Here is a 21,148-nt window from a genome sequence, read left to right as displayed (position 1 = left end):
GATGATTGGGGTGGGATGAGGTGTGGTAGGATGATTGGAGTGGGATGACGTGCGGTAGGATGATTGGGGTGGGATGAGGTGCGGTAGGATGGGGTGAGTTGGGGTGGGATAAGGTGTGGTAGGATGATTGGGGTGGGATGAGGTGCGGTAGGATGAGGTGTGGTAGGATGGGATGAGGTGTGGTGGGATGAGGTGTGGTGGGATGGGATGAGGTGTGGTGGGATGAGGTGTGGTAGGATGATTGGGGTGGGATGAGGTGTGGTAGGATGATTGGGGTGGGATGAGGTGCGGTGGGATGAGGTATGGTAGGATGGGATGAGGTGCGGTAGGATGTTTGGAGTGGGTTGAGGTGTGGTAGGATGAAGTGCGGTGGGATGACATGCGGTGGGATTATTGGGATGGGATGAGGTGCGGTGGGATTATTGCGGTAGGATGATTGGGGTGGGATGAGGTGCGGTAGGATGATTGGGGTGGGATGAGGTGCGGCAGGATGATTGGAGTGGGATGAGGTGGGATGGGATGAGGTGTGGTAGGATGATTGGGATGGGATGAGGTGCGGTAGGATAATTGGGATGGTATGAGGTGCGGTGGGATGGGATGAGGTGTGGTAGGATGATTGGGATGGGATGAGGTGCGGTAGGATGATTTGGGTGGGATGAGGTGCGGCAGGATGATTGGAGTGGGATGAGGTGGGATGGGATGAGGTGCGGTGGGATGATTGGGGTGGGATGAGGTGTGGTAGGATGATTGGGATGAGGTGTGGTAGGATGATTGGGATGGGATGAGGTGCGGTAGGATAATTGGGATGGGATGAGGTGCGGTGGGATGGGATGAGGTGTGGTAGGATGATTGGGATGGGATGAGGTGCGGTGGGATGAGGTGTGGTAAGATGATTGGGATGGGATGAGGTGCGGTAGGATGATTGGGGTGGGATGAGGTGCGGTAGGATGATTGGGGTGGGATGACGTGCGGTAGGATGATTGGGGTGGGATGAGGTGCGGTAGGATGGGATGAGGTGCGGTGGGATGAGGTGTGGTAGGATGATTGGAGTGGGATGACGTGCGGTAGGATGATTGGGGTGGGATGAGGTGCGGTAGGATGGTATGAGGTGAGGTGGGATGGGATGAGGTGTGGTAGGATGATTGGGATGGGATGAGGTGCGGTAGGATGATTGGGATGGTATGAGGTGCGGTGGGATGGGATGAGGTGTGGTAGGATGATTGGGATGGGATGAGGTGCGGTAGGATGGTATGAGGTGAGGTGGGATGGGATGAGGTGTGGTAGGATGATTGGGATGGGATGAGGTGCGGTAGGATGATTGGGATGGTATGAGGTGCGGTGGGATGGGATGAGGTGTGGTAGGATGATTGGGATGGTATGAGGTGCGGTGGGATGAGGTGCGGTAGGATGATTGGGATGGGATGAGGTGCGGTAGGATGATTGGGGTGGGATGAGGTGCGGTAGGATGATTGGAGTGGGATGACGTGTGGTAGGATGATTGGGGTGGGATGAGGTGCGGTAGGATGGGATGAGGTGCGGTGGGATGATTGGGGTGGGATGAGGTGTGGTAGGATGATTGGAGTGGGATGACGTGCGGTAGGATGATTGGGGTGGGATGAGGTGCGGTGGGATGAGGTGTGGTAGGATGATTGGGGCGGGATGAGGTGCGGTAGGATGAGGTGTGGTAGGATGGGATGAGGTGTGGTGGGATGAGTTGCGGTGGGTTGATTGGGGTGGGATGAGGTGTGGTAGGATGATTGGGGTGGGATGAGGTGCGGTAGGATGAGGTGTGGTAGGATGGGATGAGGTGTGGTGGGATGAGGTGTGGTAGGATGATTGGGGTGGGATGAGGTGTGGTAGGATGATTGGGGTGGGATGAGGTGCGGTGGGATGAGGTATGGTAGGATGGGATGAGGTGCGGTAGGATGTTTGGAGTGGGTTGAGGTGTGGTAGGATGAAGTGCGGTGGGATGACATGCGGTGGGATTATTGGGATGGGATGAGGTGCGGTGGGATTATTGCGGTAGGATGATTGGGGTGGGATGAGGTGCGGTAGGATGATTGGGGTGGGATGAGGTGCGGCAGGATGATTGGGATGGTATGAGGTGTGGTAGGATGATTGGGATGGGATGAGGTGCGGTAGGATGATTGGGATGGTATGAGGTGCGGTGGGATGAGGTGTGGTAGGATGATTGGGATGAGGTGCGGTAGGATGATTGGGGTGGGATGAGGTGTAGTAGGATGATTGGAGTGGGATGACGTGCGGTAGGATGATTGGGATGAGGTGCGGTAGGATGATTGGGGTGGGATGACGTGTGGTAGGATGATTGGGGTGGGATGAGGTGCGGTAGGATGGGATGAGGTGCGGTGGGATGATTGGGGTGGGATGAGGTGTGGTAGGATGATTGGAGTGGGATGACGTGCGGTAGGATGATTTGGGTGGGATGAGGTGCGGTGGGATGATTGGGGTGGGATGAGGTGCGGTAGGATGAGGTGTGGTAGGATGGGATGAGGTGGGGTGGGATGATTGGGGTGGGATGAGGTGCGGTAGGATGATTTGGGTGGGATGAGGTGCGGTAGGATGGGATGAGTTGCGGTGGGATGATTGGGGTGGGATGAGGTGTGGTAGGATGATTGGGGTGGGATGAGGTGCGGTAGGATGAGGTGTGGTAGGATGGGATGAGGTGTGGTGGGATGATTGGGGTGGGATGAGGTGTGGTAGGATGATTGGGGTGGGATGAGGTGCGGTGGGATGAGGTATGGTAGGATGGGATGAGGTGCGGTAGGATGTTTGGAGTGGGTTGAGGTGTGGTAGGATGGGATGAGGTGTGGTGGGATGATTGGGGTGGGATGAGGTGTGGTAGGATGATTGGGGTGGGATGAGGTGCGGTGGGATGAGGTATGGTAGGATGGGATGAGGTGCGGTAGGATGTTTGGAGTGGGTTGAGGTGTGGTAGGATGAAGTGCGGTGGGATGACATGCGGTGGGATTATTGGGATGGGATGAGGTGCGGTGGGATTATTGCGGTAGGATGATTGGGGTGGGATGAGGTGCGGTAGGATGATTGGGGTAGGATGATTGGAGTGGGATGAGGTGGGATGGGATGAGCTGCGGTGGGATCATTGGGATGGGATGAAGTGCGGTGGGATGATTGGGATGAGGTGCTGGGGAATGAGCTGGCACATGCTCATTGGTTACCGTGGACCCTAGCCAGGAAGCAGTGAGGTAGTGTAACGCTATCACACAGGATGGGCCGTCATCAGGGCCTCTCTCCTGACAAGATCATTGCAGTAAATGTGCAGGAAATTATTAATTTTCACATTGCAAATTTAGTTTAAAAACATTTATCGCATCTGAATTAAACATGTGTGCTAAATATGCACCGATGTCTCTGGCCATTACGGACACCCCAGGAGGCACCCTCACCTTGCTCAGAGGATCATCCAAAAGTTTTGTTGCAATGCAATAATGTGCAGAATATTCCAAATGTATCTACAACATTGGGTTAAACAAGTGATCTAATCTCCATAATCCAAAGAGCAAAGACCAGACAGACACAGTATAAGAAGGGGTGAGCTGATCAGCATTTGTGTCATGTCTCAGCTACATCTCCTGTCAGACCAATTCATCTTTATATCAGACAGTCTGATTGATTCACGGCTGTAATTTATGAGTTCACATAAAGAGACCAAAATAGCTGTGTGACTGTGACTCCTGGTTACACTGTGTGTATTATATACAGAGTACAGGGGAGTAACACCTGATACAGACAGGGGATCAGGAGCGCTGTGTGACTGTGTATTATATACAGAGTACAGGGGAGTAACACCTGATATAGACAGGGGATCAGAAGCGCTGTGTGACTGTGTATTATATACAGAGTACTGGGGAGTAACACCTGATACAGACAGGGGATCAGGAGCGCTGTGTGACTGTGTATTATATACAGAGTAGAGGGGAGTAACACCTGATACAGACAGGGGATCAGGAGCGCTGTGTGACTGTGACTCCTGGTTACACTGTGTGTATTATATACAGAGTACAGGGGAGTAACACCTGATACAGACGGGGGATCAGGAACGCTGTGTGACTGTGTATTATATACAGAGTACAGGGGAGTAACACCTGATAGACAGGGGATCAGAAGCGCTGTGTGACTGTGTATTATATACAGAGTACAGGGGAGTAACACCTGATACAGACAGGGGATCAGGAGTGCTGTGTGACTGTGTATTATATACAGAGTACAGGGGAGTAACACCTGATTCAGACAGGGGATCAGGAGTGCTGTGTGACTGTGTATTATATACAGAGTACAGGGGAGTAACACCTGATACAGACAGGGGATCAGGAGCGCTGTGTGACTGTGTATTATATACAGAGTACAGGGGAGTAACACCTGATACAGACAGGGGATCAGGAGCGCTGTGTGATTGTGTATTATATACAGAGTACAGGGGAGTAACACCTGATATAGACAGGGGATCAGAAGCGCTGTGTGACTGTGTATTATATACAGAGTACAGGGGAGTAACACCTGATACACAGTCACACAGCACTCCTGATCCCATGTCTGTATTATATACAGAGTACAGGGGAGTAACACCTGATACAGACAGGGGATCAGGAGCGCTGTGTGACTGTGTATTATATACAGAGTACAGGGGAGTAACACCTGATACAGACAGGGGATCAGAAGCGCTGTGTGACTGTGTATTATATACAGAGTACAGGGGAGTAACACCTGATACAGACAGGGGATGAGGAGCGCTGTGTGACTGTGTATTATATACAGAGTACAGGGGAGTAACACCTGATACAGACAGGGGATCAGGAGCGCTGTGTGACTGTGTATTATATACAGAGTACAGGGGAGTAACACCTGATACAGACAGGGGATCAGAAGCGCTGTGTGACTGTGTATTATATACAGAGTACAGGGGAGTAACACCTGATACAGACAGGGGATGAGGAGCGCTGTGTGACTGTGTATTATATACAGAGTACAGGGGAGTAACACCTGATACAGACAGGGGATCAGGAGCGCTGTGTGACTGTGTATTATATACAGAGTACAGGGGAGTAACACCTGATACAGACAGGGGATGAGGAGCGCTGTGTGACTGTGTATTATATACAGAGTACAGGGGAGTAACACCTGATACAGACAGGGGATCAGGAGCGCTGTGTGACTGTGTATTATATACAGAGTACAGGGGAGTAACACCTGATACAGACAGGGGATCAGGAGCGCTGTGTGTATTATGCAGCACTATAACTAGAATAACATGATATTGTCTATAAAGACACAAATGAGATATAATGAGCAGGAATTTGGAGGTGTGTGTACTTGTGAAGTGAAGGGTCCTGATACCTCTCCGTTCTATCCCGTACGGTGGAAGTGTCATTACTCTCCATTACTCACCTGTCCCCGGTCCGGCCGGCAGGTGTCAGCGCCGCAGACAGAAAGTGAAAGTGACGTTTTTGAGAGACTGCAAATAAAACGTAAAAATACTTCAGAAGATCATTTATTACAATATCTTGAGCCTAATGAGGCGAGTATGGCGCCTGACGGACCCGCGGCGCCCCTGTCACTGTGCAAAGAGGCGTTTTGGGCTCTAGGGAGCTGATTACTTGGAATATTCATATTTGTAGTATAAGATGAAAACAACTTGAAATATTCCGTAGCAATTAGTGCGCAGTTAATAACCGTATATTTATCAATCACGCAGTGAAGTGCGTTCCTCGTGTCACCGGCCCTCACGGACAGGCTTGGCGTGCTCTGCATGTGACCTACATGGATGCGGCAGGGGGTAGAGAGCTGCCTAATGTATGAAATTTAAACAATCTCTCTACATTTTCCCCTCGTCACGCCTGAGCTGCGCTACATCTCCCAGCTAACAGGACTGCGGAGCATGAAAATAATGGGGATTTCATAAGCGTTTTCCTGCTTTGATTTACAGAATGAGAGTATAAGATTATGTGAGGGGAAGGTGCGAGAGCGTAACAGCTCATCTAATCAGCGACAGCACCTTTATATCAGCAGCAGCAGCTCCACGGATAAATGGCGTTTTCTGCCTCACTTACCGGAATGTACATGACGTCCTGCGCCACTTCGTAAATATGTAGGGGCTCACCCTGAATAGGGTGTACGCCTGTTTCCCGAATCTTGGATTTCTGGAGAACCAAACAGCACATCTCCAGATGGAGATAAAAGTGAGCGGAAATCAAGTACCAGCCACCCAGCTCCTAACTGCCATGTTACAGGCTGAAAAATGACTGGAGCTGATTGGCTGGTACTTTCTCTTTCCAAGGCGTAGTAGTCTATGTACTAAGCCTTGACGGAGATAAAGTACCAACCAATCAGTTTGTCTCTTTTCAAACGCAGCCTGTGACATGGCAGTTAGGAGCTGATTGGTTGGTACTTTGTCCATCCACTTAACCTCTCCCCAAGGCTTAGTACATAGACCCCTGAGTTTCCTTTTAATAGGTGATTTACTCATTGCTTCTACTATATTATGACACTTATGGGCATATTGTATAATGCCCAAAGGGCTGGCAGGGGACACGAGGACCCATCAGGACTACGCCGGCCCCTCTGCGCTTTTCTTCATCAATACTAAGATTACTAAGCCTTCCTTTGCTTCTGACCAGGTTGGGTGTTAGTGTATCTGATATATGCCTGGCTTAGCCCTGGCGCATACACTACTGGCGCGGATGTATCTCGTCACGCCAGCGGCTCAGCGCACAGACATAAGTACCCTATTTATCTGTCCCACTTTCTTACATGCAATGTGTCCAGCTCTGCCTCAGTCCAGTTCTCGTCTGTCTCTGGGCTCCTCAGGCACATTATACTAATATCGCCATTGGATATGACCCAGATCTGCTCTGTGTATTATGTAGGTAGTGATCAGGGAGAAGGTACCGGATTAGCCGCAGCCCTGCTCCTCTTCTCATACCTTAGTGAGGCCGCTGTGGCACTGCACAAGTTAATGATGATTTTCCGTCCTGTGCTCGGGGATCTGAGTTTTTCTATTACGGCGCAGGTTATGGGAGTTTGTGAGCCGCCCTCTTTATCGCCCTTGTCTGCCGCAGAATAGATGATTGCCATTACCGCGCCTGTCCAAGAAAACGCCGTTTTCTCCCTCTGCCAAACTGGCAATTAAAGTTCCGCACGATCCCTGATTTCAGCTGGACGGCGGCAGCAATAAAACACAGCTCGGGATGATGAAAATCAATTTTTACTTTGGTAACGAGAACATTGGGGTTGTTAATTATGAATCCTCATTTTAGCAGCAAAGAGAAAATCCATCCCGTGCAGATTATAGATTGTGCTGCCATTCTGCGGCCCTGGCTCCCTCCCCGCATTAGGACGTTAATTAGATGCTGCTCATTTGCTAACAGAATTATCTTCCCAATCCTTGTTCTACCCCCTCTGCCGGTCTAATATCTGATGTAGCCCTGTCTCCACTACCCCTGTGACAGGGGCACCCCCATAGGCTGGCATGATGCCACTATAATCCAGCACAAGCTGGAAATACCTAGGTAACACAGGCTTTGTGCATGGAGAACAGGCCCCCGATCCCATTGTCAGTCTCCTGGGAAATGGCACCGTGGCTGGGAACCGGGGAGTGCGGCCAGTGTGACCGGGAGCAGTGCTGGAGCTGATGGTATTAGGAATCAGGGAGTGCGGCCAGTGTGACCGGGAGCAGTGCTGGAGCTGATGGTATTAGGAACCGGGGAGTGCGGCCAGTGTGACCGGGAGCAGTGCTGGAGCTGATGGTATTAGGAATCAGGGAGTGCGGCCAGTGTGACCGGGAGCAGTGCTGGAGCTGATGGTATTAGGAACCGGGGAGTGCGGCCAGTGTGACCGGGAGCAGTGCTGGAGCTGATGGTATTAGGAATCAGGGAGTGCGGCCAGTGTGACCGGGAGCAGTGCTGGAGCTGATGGTATTAGGAATCAGGGAGAGCGGCCAGTGTGACCGGGAGCAGTGCTGGAGCTGATGGTATTAGGAATCGGGGAGTGCGGCCAGTGTGACCGGGAGCAGTGCTGGAGCTGATGGTATTAGGAATCAGGGAGTGCGGCCAGTGTGACCGGGAGCAGTGCTGGAGCTGATGGTATTAGGAACCGGGGAGTGCGGCCAGTGTGACCGGGAGCAGTGCTGGAGCTGATGGTATTAGGAATCGGGGAGTGCGGCCAGTGTGACCGGGAGCAGTGCTGGAGCTGATGGTATAAGGAATCGGGGAGTGCGGCCAGTGTGACCGGGAGCAGTGCTGGAGCTGATGGTATAAGGAATCGGGGAGTGCGGCCAGTGTGACCGGGAGCAGTGCTGGAGCTGATGGTATTAGGAATCGGGGAGTGCGGCCAGTGTGACCGGGAGCAGTGCTGGAGCTGATGGTATTAGGAATCGGGGAGTGCGGCCAGTGTGACCGGGAGCAGTGCTGGAGCTGATGGTATTAGGAATCGGGGAGTGCGGCCAGTGTGACCGGGAGCAGTGCTGGAGCTGATGGTATTAGGAATCGGGGAGTGCGGCCAGTGTGACCGGGAGCAGTGCTGGAGCTGATGGTATTAGGAATCGGGGAGTGCGGCCAGTGTGACCGGGAGCAGTGCTGGAGCTGATGGTATTAGGAATTCCCAGACACTGCAATGTTCTTATCTCTCTGTCCATCACTGCCCTTAGTGATACTGGCGCCCCCTATATTCTCCCTAAGGCCCCCTTCTCTGCATTCTGCCTATTAATAAATAGAACCACAATGACAGCAATGAGATGTCTGGTTTTCTTGCTGCTTATTACAACAATAACACGTTACTGGTGCAATCTATACAATATTCTAGTCAGGTATGATGTAATATTGGAAGGTATGATGTACTATTGGGAGGTATGATGTAATATTGGAAGGTATGATGTAATATTGGGAGGTATGATGTAATATTGGAAGGTGTGATTCATAATGGAAGGTATGATGCAATATAGATACATAGTTATGATGTAATGGGGAGATGTGATTCGGTGTGATGTAATATCTGGAGGTGTGAATCATATTGACAGCTATGACATAATATTGGGGGGGGGGTGAGTCAGATTGGGAGGTATAATGTGCTTTTGGGAAATGTTTCGTATTTGCAGGTATGGGGCTAAATGTAATAGGTTGCCATCTTCAGCCGCGGATTTATGCGAGTCTCCCAGTATTTTTAAAGTGAAAATTATTTTAAAGGCTAAACCAATGGGATCGGTATGAAATTCCACCGGAACCATATCCGGTGGTTCTAATCCTGACACTGGAAGACCGGCAGTGAAGATCCCGACAGGTAAGTATTCTATGTATTCACTAACCTAACCCTCCCCCCCTCCCCCTAACCCTCCCTTAGGGGTGCCTAACTCTAGCCTCCTCCCCCCCAAGTGCCTAACCCTAACCCCCCCTCCCCCTAACCTAATCCTGCCCCCCCCCCCCAGCGGCTGTCTGCCACCTTCGACCGGTATGCCGGGCTCCCGGCGTAGGTAAAATGACAGGCGTCGGGATTTCGACGCCTGTCATTAGACCGCTGCCGGGATTGGACAGTCGGGAAGCCGGCGGTCGGTATTTCCCTTGTCTGCTTCCTGACTGCATCCCAAACCAACTTGGTTTAGCCTTTAAAATAATTGTCACTTTAAAAATACGGGGAGACTCGCTTAAATCCCCCCAGCATTGGAAGATCGCAACCTACTACATTTAGCCCGTGATGTCATATTGGGAGGTAATACGGTATGATGTTATATTGGGAGGTATGATGTCATATTGGGAGGTAATACGGTATGCTGTTATATTGGGAGGTATGATGTCATATTGGGAGGTAATACGGTATGATGTTATATTGGGAGGTATGATGTCATATTGGGAGGTAATACGGTATGATGTTATATTGGGAGGTATGATGTCATATTGGGAGGTAATACGGTATGATATATTGGGAGGTATGATGTTATATTGGGAGGTATAATGTTATATTGGGAGGTAATACGGTATGATATATTGGGAGGTATGATGTTATATTGGGAGGTATAATGTTATATTGGGAGGTAATACGGTATGATGTTATATTGGGAGGTAATACGGTATGTCATATTGGGAGGTAATAAGGTATGATGTTATATTGGGCGGTATGATGTCATATTGGGAGGTAATACGGTATGATGTTATATTGGGAGGTATGATGTTATATTGGGAGGTAATACGGTATGATGTTATATTGGGAGGTATGATGTCATATTGGGAGGTAATACGGTATGATGTTATATTGGGAGGTATGATGTCATATTGGGAGGTAATACGGTATGATGTTATATTGGGAGGTATGATGTCATATTGGGAGGTAATACGGTATGATGTTATATTGGGAGGTATGATGTCATATTGGGAGGTAATACGGTATGATGTTATATTGGGAGGTATGATGTCATATTGGGAGGTAATACGGTATGATGTTATATTGGGAGGTATAATGTTATATTGGGAGGTAATACGGTATGATGTTATATTGGGAGGTAATACGGTATGATGTCATATTGGGAGGTAATACGGTATGATGTCATATTGGGAGGTAATAAGGTATGATGTTATATTGGGCGGTATGATGTCATATTGGGAGGTAATACGGTATGATGTTATATTGGGAGGTATGATGTTATATTGGGAGGTATGATGTTATATTGGGAGGTAATACGGTATGATGTCATATTGGGAGGTAATACGGTATGATGTCATATTGGGAGGTAATACGGTATGATGTCATATTGGGAGGTAATACGGTATGATGTTATAGTGGGAGGTAATATGGTATGATGTCATATTGGGAGGTAATACGGTATGATGTTATAGTGGGAGGTAATACGGTATGATGTTATATTGGGAGATAATACGGTATGATGTTATATTGGGAGGTAATACGGTATGATGTCATATTGAGAGGTAATACGGTATGATGTCATATTGAGAGGTAATACGGTATGATGTCATATTGGGAGGTAATACGGTATGATGTCATATTGGGAGGTAATACGGTATGATGTCATATTGGGAGGTAATACGGTATGATGTCATATTGGGAGGTAATACGGTATGATGTTATATTGGGAGGTATGATGTTATATTGGGAGGTATGATGATGTTTAAATCAGCCAATGTATTAACATCCATTTGCACAAGAAAAGTTCTATTACTTCAAAATTCTACAAGACATATTAAACCACACTGGTCCCAAGAAGGACCCCTGACATACGCCAATTATCTAACCAATCTCTGTGCAGTTATATCTTGTATGTTCCAGAACAACACTCTGCACCTTACACAGTAAGAAGAAACCAGTGTTGCAGGGTTCTGGAAATTCTAAATACTGTATACAATATCTGCAGCCACCTTATGTCCATATTTTCCACTCACTTCCACATAAAATCCTAGTAAACTTGTCTTTGGTCTGCCAAAAATGCATACATCAGATTGCTGGTGGGTAGAACATGGTTCTTTCATGAGAAACAGCATTCCCATGTGAAACATGTACTGTATGTGGTATGATGTCATGCTATGTAGTAGGATGCCATGGTGTGGGTGGTATGGTGCCATGGTATATGGTACCATGGTAGGTGATAGGATGCCATGATGTGTGGTGATATGACATGGTGTGTGTGGTAGGATGTCATGGTCGGTGGTATGGTGAAATGATGTGTGGTGACATGACATGGTGGGTGGTATGGTGACATGACATGGTTTGTGTGGTAGGATGTCATGGTGGGTGGTATGGTGCCATGATGTGTGGTGACATGACATGGTGGGTGGTAGGATGTCTTGGTAGGTGGTATGGTGCCATGATGTGTGGTGACATGACATGGTGTGTGATAGAATGTCATGGTGGGTGGTATGGTACCATGATGTGTGGTGACATGGTGTGTGTGTGTGTGGTATGGTGCCATGGTGGGTGGTAGGATGTCATGGTGGGTGGCATGGTGCCATGATGTGTGGTGACTGAACATGGTGTGTGTGGTATGGTGTGAGGTAGGATGTCATGGTGGGAGGTATGGTGCCATGGTGGGTGGTAGGATGTCATGGTGGGTGGTATGGTGTGTGTGATAGAATGTCATGGTGGGTGGTATAGTGCCATGATGTGTGGTGAGCTGGTGTGTGTGGTAGGATGTCATGGTGGGTGGTATGGTGAAATGACATGGTGTGTGTGTTATGGTGCCATGGTGTGAGGTAGGATGTCATGGTGGGTGGTATGGTGTGTGGTGACATGACGGGTGGTAGGATGACATGGTGGGTGGTAGGATGTCGTGGTGGGTGGTATGGTACCATGATGTGTGGTGACATGTCATGGTGGGTGGTATGGTGCGTGGTAGAATGCCATGATGTGTGGTGACATGACATGGTGTATGTGGTAGGATGTCATGGTGGGTGGTATGGTGCCATGATGTGTGGTGACATGACATGGTGTGTGTGATGGAATGTCATGGTGGGTGGTATAGTGCCATGATGTGTGGTGAGCTGGTGTGTGTCGTAGGATGTCATGGTGGGTGGTATGGTGAAATGATGTGTGGTGACATGACATGGTGGGTGGTATGGTGACATGACATGGTTTGTGTGGTAGGATGTCATGGTGGGTGGTATGGTGCCATGATGTGTGGTGACATGACATGGTGGGTGGTAGGATGTCATGGTGGGAGGTATGGTGATATGACGGTGTGTGTGTGGTAGGATGTCATGGTGGGTGGTAGGATGCCATGATGTGTGTGGTAGGATGTAATGGTGGGTGGTATGGTGATATGACATGGTGTGTGATAAAATGTCATGGTGGGTGGTAGGATGTCACAGTGGGTGGTATGGTACCATGATGTGTGGTGACATGACATGGTGTGTGATAGAATGCCATGGTGGGTGGTATAGTGCCACGTTGGATGGTAGGTTGCCATGATGTGTGGTGATATGACATGGTGTATGTGTGGTAGGATGCCATGATGTGTGTGGTAGGATGTCAAGTGGGTGGTATGGTGCCATGATGTGTGGTGACATGACATGGTGTGTGCGGTATGGTGCCATGGTGTGAGGTAGGATGTCATGGTGGGTGGTATGGTGCCATGGTGGGTGGTAGGTTGCCATGATGTGTGGTGATATGACATGGTGTGTGGTAGGATGTCATGGTGGGTGGTATGGTGCCATGGTGGGTGGTAGGATGCCATGATGTGTGTGGTAGGATGTCATGGTGGGTGGTATGGTGACATGACATTGTGTGTGTGTGTGTGATAAAATGTCATGGTGGGTGGTAGAATGTCACAGTGGGTGGTATGGTGCCATGATGTGTGGTGATATGACATGGTGTGTGATCGAATGTCATGGTGGGTGGTATGGTACCATGATGTGTGGTGATATGACATGGTGTGTGATAGAATGTCATGGTGGGTGGTATGGTACCATGATGTGTGGTGACATGTCATGGTGGGAGATATGGTGGCATGACATGTTGTGTGTAATAGAATGTCATGGTTGGTGGTAGGATGTCATGGTGGGTGGTATGGTGCCATGACATGGTGTGTGTGTTATGGTGCCATGGTGTGAGGTAGGATGTCATGGTGGGTGGTATGGTGTGTGGTGACATGACGGGTGGTAGGATGACATGGTGGGTGGTAGGATGTCGTGGTGGGTGGTATGGTACCATGATGTGTGGTGACATGTCATGGTGGGTGGTATGGTGCGTGGTAGAATGCCATGATGTGTGGTGACATGACATGGTGTATGTGGTAGGATGTCATGGTGGGTGGTATGGTGCCATGATGTGTGGTGACATGACATGGTGTGTGTGATGGAATGTCATGGTGGGTGGTATGGTGCCATGATGTGTGGTGACATGGTGGGTGGTAGGATGTCATGGTGTGAGGTATGTTGACATGCCGTGTGTAAAAGAATGTCATGGTGGGTGGTAGGATGTCATGGTGGGCGGTATGGTGCCATGACATGGTGTGTGTGGTATGGTGCCATGGTGTGTGTGGTATGGTGTCATTGTGGGTGCCATGGTGAGTGGTATGGTGCCATGACATGGTGTGTGTGGTAGGATGTCATGGTGGGTGGAAGGATGCCATGATGTTTGGTGACATGACATGGTGTGTGTGGTAGGATGTCATGGTGGGTGGTATGGTGCCATGATGTGTGATGATATGACATGGTGTGTGTGATAGAATGTCATGGTGGGTGGTATAGTGCCATGTGGTAGGATGCCATGATGTGTGGTGATATGACATGGGTGGTATGGTGCCATGGTGGGTGGTAGGATATCATGGTGGGTGGTGTGGTGACATGTCATGGTGGTTGGTAGGATGTCATGGTGGGTGGTATGGTGCCATGGTGGGTGGTGACATGCCATGGTGGGTGGTGACATGCCACGGTGGGTGGTATGGTGCCATGGTGGGTGGTGACATGGTGTGTGTGTGGTAGGATGCCATGGTGGGTAGTATGGTGCCATGGTGGGTGGTCACATGACCTGGTGTGTGTGGTAGGATGACAGAGGTATGGAGACTGCGCAGGAGGTAAAGTCTGTAAAATATATTCCAAACACTTACTCTGTGCATATAATCTACTTTAAAACTAATTAAACCCATTAGTAGAAATGTATATGTGACTGTGCTAACACCTGGACTGCTCACATCCCTCCCATCTCCCATCATGTACTTCAATAGAGGATGGCAGGTGCTGGAAATCTCCTCCACAGGAGGCTAAAATGGCCTCCGCTGTTCAGGAATAGGAAACAAAGGGCGGTTTCCATGGTGACGAGCGTAGAAAACCATGGCGAGCCCTGTGGATCCATAATAAGAGCCGAGTGCGGGGCCGGGAACAGAAAACTATCAGTGTATACTCAGCATCACTCTATAAAAAGAGTTACGGAACCGGTTTCTTGATGTAGTTACGCAGCACTTGTCCCCATTGTCCTTGTCCGCTGATTGGTTGTGCGCTCAGCTGCTTACATACAATAATGGAAACGTGATGTAACCTGTTTTTTGCATCGCAACCAATTGCGCCATTAAAAAAAAAAAAAATAGAAATAATCTCGGCAAGGTAGCCGAGCAATACACAGCTGTCCCGGCGATGATGGACCAGAGCGGTAATGGTTAACTTCCCGCTTTTGCCAGACCAGTGTCTACCAATATGCGAGTGCGTGAGCTGGGCGGTTTGCGCTTACAGCTCTAACGCTTACTTTTTTTTTCTAAAAGACAAAAGTTAAGCGGGGATGAAAAAAAAAATGTAAGCGTTCTACGATTTTCTTCTGTTACAACAATTCCAAGATGGAGTTCGGAAGCTACCGTTTTGAAATGTTGGGTTGCACAAAATAAGCCCCATCACCAGCGAGGGCCCCACTTTACACCTTTTGAAAAATCCACCCCACGCTTGCATCCGCACCCCTGCTGCTTCTAGGTTTGGGGAGCGGGAACCCCCATCTTAATGCAGAAGCTGCCTTGGAAGATAAGCGAGAACGGTGAAACGTGTTCGGAGCCGTGAATGGCCGAGAAATGCCAGTGTGAGACGTGTCCGGACGCAGCAGGTACGGTGCGAGACATGCGGAGAGACTGCCGGGTGCTCCTGTTTTCCTGCTGTGACTTTTTATTCAGCAGATCAGGAGCGATTATTAATCTGTGGCACGTTGCAGGGGAGCTGCTCATTTGCCAGATAAATCTTCCGCACGCCACAAACGGCTGAGGCCTTCAGGGCGACTCAATACCAGCAGGAGAGTCCCAGCGGGCGGCGGAGGCCAGGATCCTCCATCCAGGGCGCCTATTTCACGCTCTGTTCATCTATCGACTTCTACGTGAAATGGGAGAAAATGATGGATGGAGATTTCTGCCTGTAAACTCGGCAACTACTTATTTGCAGAGAGGGGTTTAATTCTGGATCCGAGCCGCTGATACACACCTAGCAATGTGGGCTGGCAGTGCAGGGTGTACAGCGACCCCCAGAGGACGCCAAAGAGACAGCAGGCCCTAAGCAGCGCTGGGCTAGGCGTCCTGCTACATGGGATTACAGATTCCAAATGATTTGATGTGAAATGTCACGAAGACAGATACTCTGCGGAGCAGCAGAACGTTGTACCGGACAATGGGAGGAGTTTGGCAGCGTGAGGCCGGTCGCCCCTCGTATTGCGGAGATTATGGTGTAGAAGGTGCGATATCGTTAACCACTGATTTTACGACCGAGGCAGCGGACCATGGTGTCCCCGCCGGGCACAGTGTCCGGTATATAACCTATTACTGTGATATTCCTCTGTTCTGTAGGAGAGGCCCCTGGAGGCAGGAGGTAAGTGTGAGAGTGTTCAGTCACCCGATGTAACCTGTCAGCTGACACTGAGGGGTATATTTCTTAAAGTGCGGGTTTATTGAAGTGGAGATGTTGCCTATAGCAACCAATCTGATTCTACTTAACATTTATTTAGCACTTTCTAGAAGATACTAGCTCAAATCTGATTGGTTGCTATGGGCAACACCTCCACTTCGCCAATCCGGATGGCCTTGATGGAGTGCTGCATGGTGGTCGCTGACTAGCACGGGCTGGCTGCAGCTGGATGGGGGAGACTCCATAGGCTGCTCTATGCACATCTGCCAGAAGTAATGAGACATTGAGCATAACCCCAACCACATGGGTATCCGGGGCAAATGCAGGATTTCTAGAGGGGGGGTTTCCAAATGCTTGGTTGTAGAGCGAGTTTGGCCAGTCCATGAAGAGGGCATCATTACTACTTATCCAGCTATAATATGTGTCACACAAAGTGCAGTGTATGTGTAGCAGGGCCGAGTGTGCCAGTGCGGTCACTAGCCCTGCTACTAGGCATCCTCGCCTTCCACGCCTGGAGGGTGGGGTTGCCTTAGGTCGTAGGGGGCTCCGGGCATCAGGGTGAGGTGGGTTCTGGAGGAATCCCAGCCCCGTCAGAAGGTGTAGTGGGGTCCAGCAACAGGCCGAGCGGCGGGCAGGGATCGGTTGTGATCTTGCCCCCCATCCGGCGCAGCGGGAGTGGAGGTAGCGGTGGATTACCACTACTGCTCCACGTGTGTGATGACGGGAGGTCTGAATCCTGGTGGTCAGTCAGCACGCGCACCTTTGAATTTGGTGCCAACTGTGAGCCAATCAGGGCTCACAGACCGGCAGCCAGCAGGGGATGGCCGGGTGAGCCAATCACAGCTCCCCGCGTCATCGCCGCGCCCCTGGCTCCGGCTTGAATTAGCTGGCGCGAGGGGGCAGAAGACAGTATGGCGGCCGGGAAGGAGCGGTTGAAGAGCTCCCGAAGATAGAAGCACAAAGACAATGTTGCAAGTCCCGCAGGGCCTCCGCCCGCCAGGTGAGGAGTTGCAGACCAACGCCCGCCAGGAGGTGGGTCGGAGAAGACACCGGAAGCCCTGGGACAGCAGTGGGCCACACAAAAGAGCTACCTCCGGCCACTGCTGCCCAGGTGAAGACCACACAGAGGCTGTGGCTGAGTCCGGCTCGGCTCAGCCGAAGACCCCAGGACCGTTAAGCCCCCGCATTCCTCCCTGGGCCATCAGGGTTCGGCGCTAGGCCGTGGACTTGTTAATTCAGCGCTGGGCCATGGTCATTATAGTTCAGCGCCAGGCCGAGGGCATGTTAATTTGGCGCTAGGCTGTGGTCATTACAGTTCGGCGCTAGGCTGTGGTCATTATAGTTAAGCTAGGCTGTAGGGATTGTTGCCATCGGTGCTAGGCCATGATCATTGTAGTTCGGCGCTAGGCCTTGGACGAAGGTAAGTCAGGCTAGGCCATAGGGGTATTTGCTGTCGGCGCTAGGCCATAGGGGATGTTGCTGTCGGCGCTAGGCCGTGATCATAGTTATTGTTGGCGCTAGGCCTTGGACATTAGTAGGTCAGGCTAGGCCACGGGTACATAAGGTAAGAAAGCCCTAGAGGCATCGTGGAAAAAGGTCAGGCTATCAGGCCCCCATCAAAGGTAGACCGTGTGCTGGGACCAGGACGTTCTCCCCCGCAGTCAGGCCCCCATCAAAGGTAGACCGTGCTGGGACCAGGACGTTCTCCCCTGCAGTCAGGCCCCCGTTAAAGGTAGACCGTGCTGGGACCAGGACGTTCTCCCCCGCAGTCAGGCCCCCGTTAAAGGTAGACCGTGCTGGGACTAGGACGTTCTCCCCTGCAGTCAGGCCCCCATCAAAGGTAGACCGTGCTGGGACCAGGATGTTCTCCCCCGCAGTCAGGCCCCCGTTAAAGGTAGACCGTGCTGGGACCAGGACGTTCTCCCCCCGCAGTCAGGCCCCCGTTAAAGGTAGGCTGTTGGTAAGTCGCTGTATCTCCCACAGTCAGGCCCCCGTTAAAGGTAGACAGTGGTAAGGCATCAGTTATTGTATCGGGTCCTGTGTTGGGCTCTTGCTGTTGTTGTGTTTGTTTGCAGGTGCTGAGATCAGGATTCGTCCAGCAAAGGGACAAGATTATTTTCGGTGAGTGTAACTGTGTTTATGTGCTTTGTGTCGTGTTGCCCATTTCCCTTTTGGGCGTTTTTGTTCGGGGTACACCCTTGTGCTTGGCACAAAGTGCCAATGATAACCATCCGCTGATCCCAGTGGAGGTCACCCCACCTCAGCACGTTGTTTTCTTCCAGGCCCAGGAGGGGGAACCACAATCATGACTGTCCACTGTTCCAGGACCGACGGGAGCACCCTAAGCGGCGTGAAGGTGAGAGGCTGGGAGTCAGAAGGTGGGCGGCCATACTGACATCACCAGTGAGACCCTACCACAAGGGTCTCGTCGCAAGCCTGATGGTCGCGACCATCACCCACAGCTTAACGAGCAGCCAGAAGGCCAAGCGGCTCTGAATCAGGCCCATAGTACATATAGAATTATATACTATTGCTATTGTGGTCATGGATCTGGGTAGGGGAGGGGGGTTTCCAGGTGATCGGAACCTCCCCCTGTGTTTGCCTATGGGAAGAGGAATTGCGCGGCTCAGCAGCTATAATTGTGAATCGTAGTGACTGGGAAATGACGGTGCTGTGTCATCGGTGTGTTATGTGGTGAATCCCTCAGCGTTTTATCACATTTATCCAATTATTTTGTATTTATTACAGATAATAAATCTTATATCTTCTCTTATTATGTATAATAATGTACTTCTGTTTCTTGCTCTGAATCGGCCGATGTGCGAGTCATATTCCCATAATCCACCTCACCTCAGCCTTCCTCCCATCTACAGCTCAGACATGACTAATGTGATCTCCTGTAACAGACTGTACAGGTAACATCTCCTCCATCATATATCCTGGTTACACCTGGTACTGTATGAGGTGCTGGGATCCCTCTATGTCAGTATCACCACCTTTCATAGAGGCCAGTACTGTAATAATCTGCAGAATATATCACTATGTACCTGTCAGGGGGTAGATGGGACAGAGCAATGTTCTGCAGATCATGAGAGAGGTCAGTAATGTAATAATCTGCAGAATATATCACTATGTACCTGTCAGGGGGTAGATGGGACAGAGCAATGTTCTGCAGATCACTAGAGAGGTCAGTAATGTAATAATCTGCAGAATATATCACTATGTATCTGTCAGGGGGTAGATGGAATAGAGCAATATTCTGCAGATCACTAGTGAGGTCAGTAATGTAATAATCTGCAGAATATATCACTATGTACCTGTCAGGGGGTAGATGGGACAGAGCAATGTTCTGCAGATCATGAGAGAGGTCAGTAATGTAATAATCTGCAGAATATATCACTATGTACCTGTCAGGGGGTAGATGGGACAGAGCAATGTTCTGCAGATCACTAGAGAGGTCAGTAATGTAATAATCTGCAGAATATATCACTATGTATCTGTCAGGGGGTAGATGGAATAGAGCAATATTCTGCAGATCACTAGTGAGGTCAGTAATGTAATAATCTGCAGAATATATCACTATGTACCTGTCAGGGGGTAGATGGGACAGAGCAATGTTCTGCAGATCACAGAGAGGTCAGTAATGTCATAATCTGCAGAATACATCACTAAGTAGATGGGAAAGAGCAATGTCCTGCAGATCACGAGAGAGGTTAGTAATAATCTGCAGAACATATCACTAGGCTCCTGCGGCTGGTGTTACTGGACGTGTTAGAGATTCATACCCTACCTAATCTGCCGATTAGAACTGTAACGCGGTATAATGATTACACTTGGCTTCTAGCTACATAGTTTGGCCGCTCATTATACAAGGTGAGTTTATCATACCGCCAGTAACACATAATAGGTGAGATCCGTGAAATGACCTCCGCAGAGGAGAATCACTGTAACCACTGTGCGATACTGAGTGTAATGAAGACCCTATGTGGCCCTAAGAAAAGCACTGGCTCAGGGGCCCTTCTCCTTTGCTTGTTCAACAAAAACTAGACAAAGGCAAAGCCTGGGCTGCATAATGGCTGATCCGGCTCCCTGTGCGATCCTGAGACATCCTTCCATCCTGTTCTGCTTCCTATCATCTCCGGAGAAAGCCTGAGCTGCATAATGGCTGATCCGGCTCCCTGTGCGATCCTGAGACATCCTTCCATCCTGTTCTGCTTCCTATCATCTCCGGAGAAAGCCTGGGCTGCATAATGGCTGATCCGGCTCCCTGTGCGATCCTGAGACATCCTTCCATCCTGTTCTGCTTCCTATCATCTCCGGAGAATGCCTGGGCTGCATAATGGCTGATCCGGCTCCCTGTGAGATCCTGAGACATCCTTCCATCCTGTTCTGCTTCCTATCATCTCCGGAGAAAGCCTGGGCTGCATAATGGCTGATCCGGCTCCCTGTGCGATCCTGAGACATCCTTCCATCCTGTTCTGCTTCCTATCATCTCCGGAGAATGCCTGGGCTGCATAATGGCTGATCCGGCTCCCTGTGCGATCCTGAGACATCCTTCCATCCTGTTCTGCTTCCTATCATCTCCGGAGAAAGCCTGGGCTGCATAATGGCTGATCCGGCTCCCTGAGATCCTGAGACATCCTTCCATCCTGTTCTGCTTCCTATCATCTCCGGAGAAAGCCTGGGCTGCATAATGGCTGATCCGGCTCCCTGTGCGATCCTGAGACATCCTTCCATCCTGTTCTGCTTCCTATCATCTCCGGAGAATGCCTGGGCTGCATAATGGCTGATCCGGCTCCCTGTGAGAT

Source organism: Taudactylus pleione, unplaced genomic scaffold (genome assembly GCF_031769625.1).
Source record: "Taudactylus pleione unplaced genomic scaffold, aTauple2 ptg001812l, whole genome shotgun sequence".
NCBI classification, from domain to species: Eukaryota; Metazoa; Chordata; class Amphibia; order Anura; family Myobatrachidae; genus Taudactylus; species Taudactylus pleione.
This window is presented reverse-complemented; position numbering follows the sequence as displayed.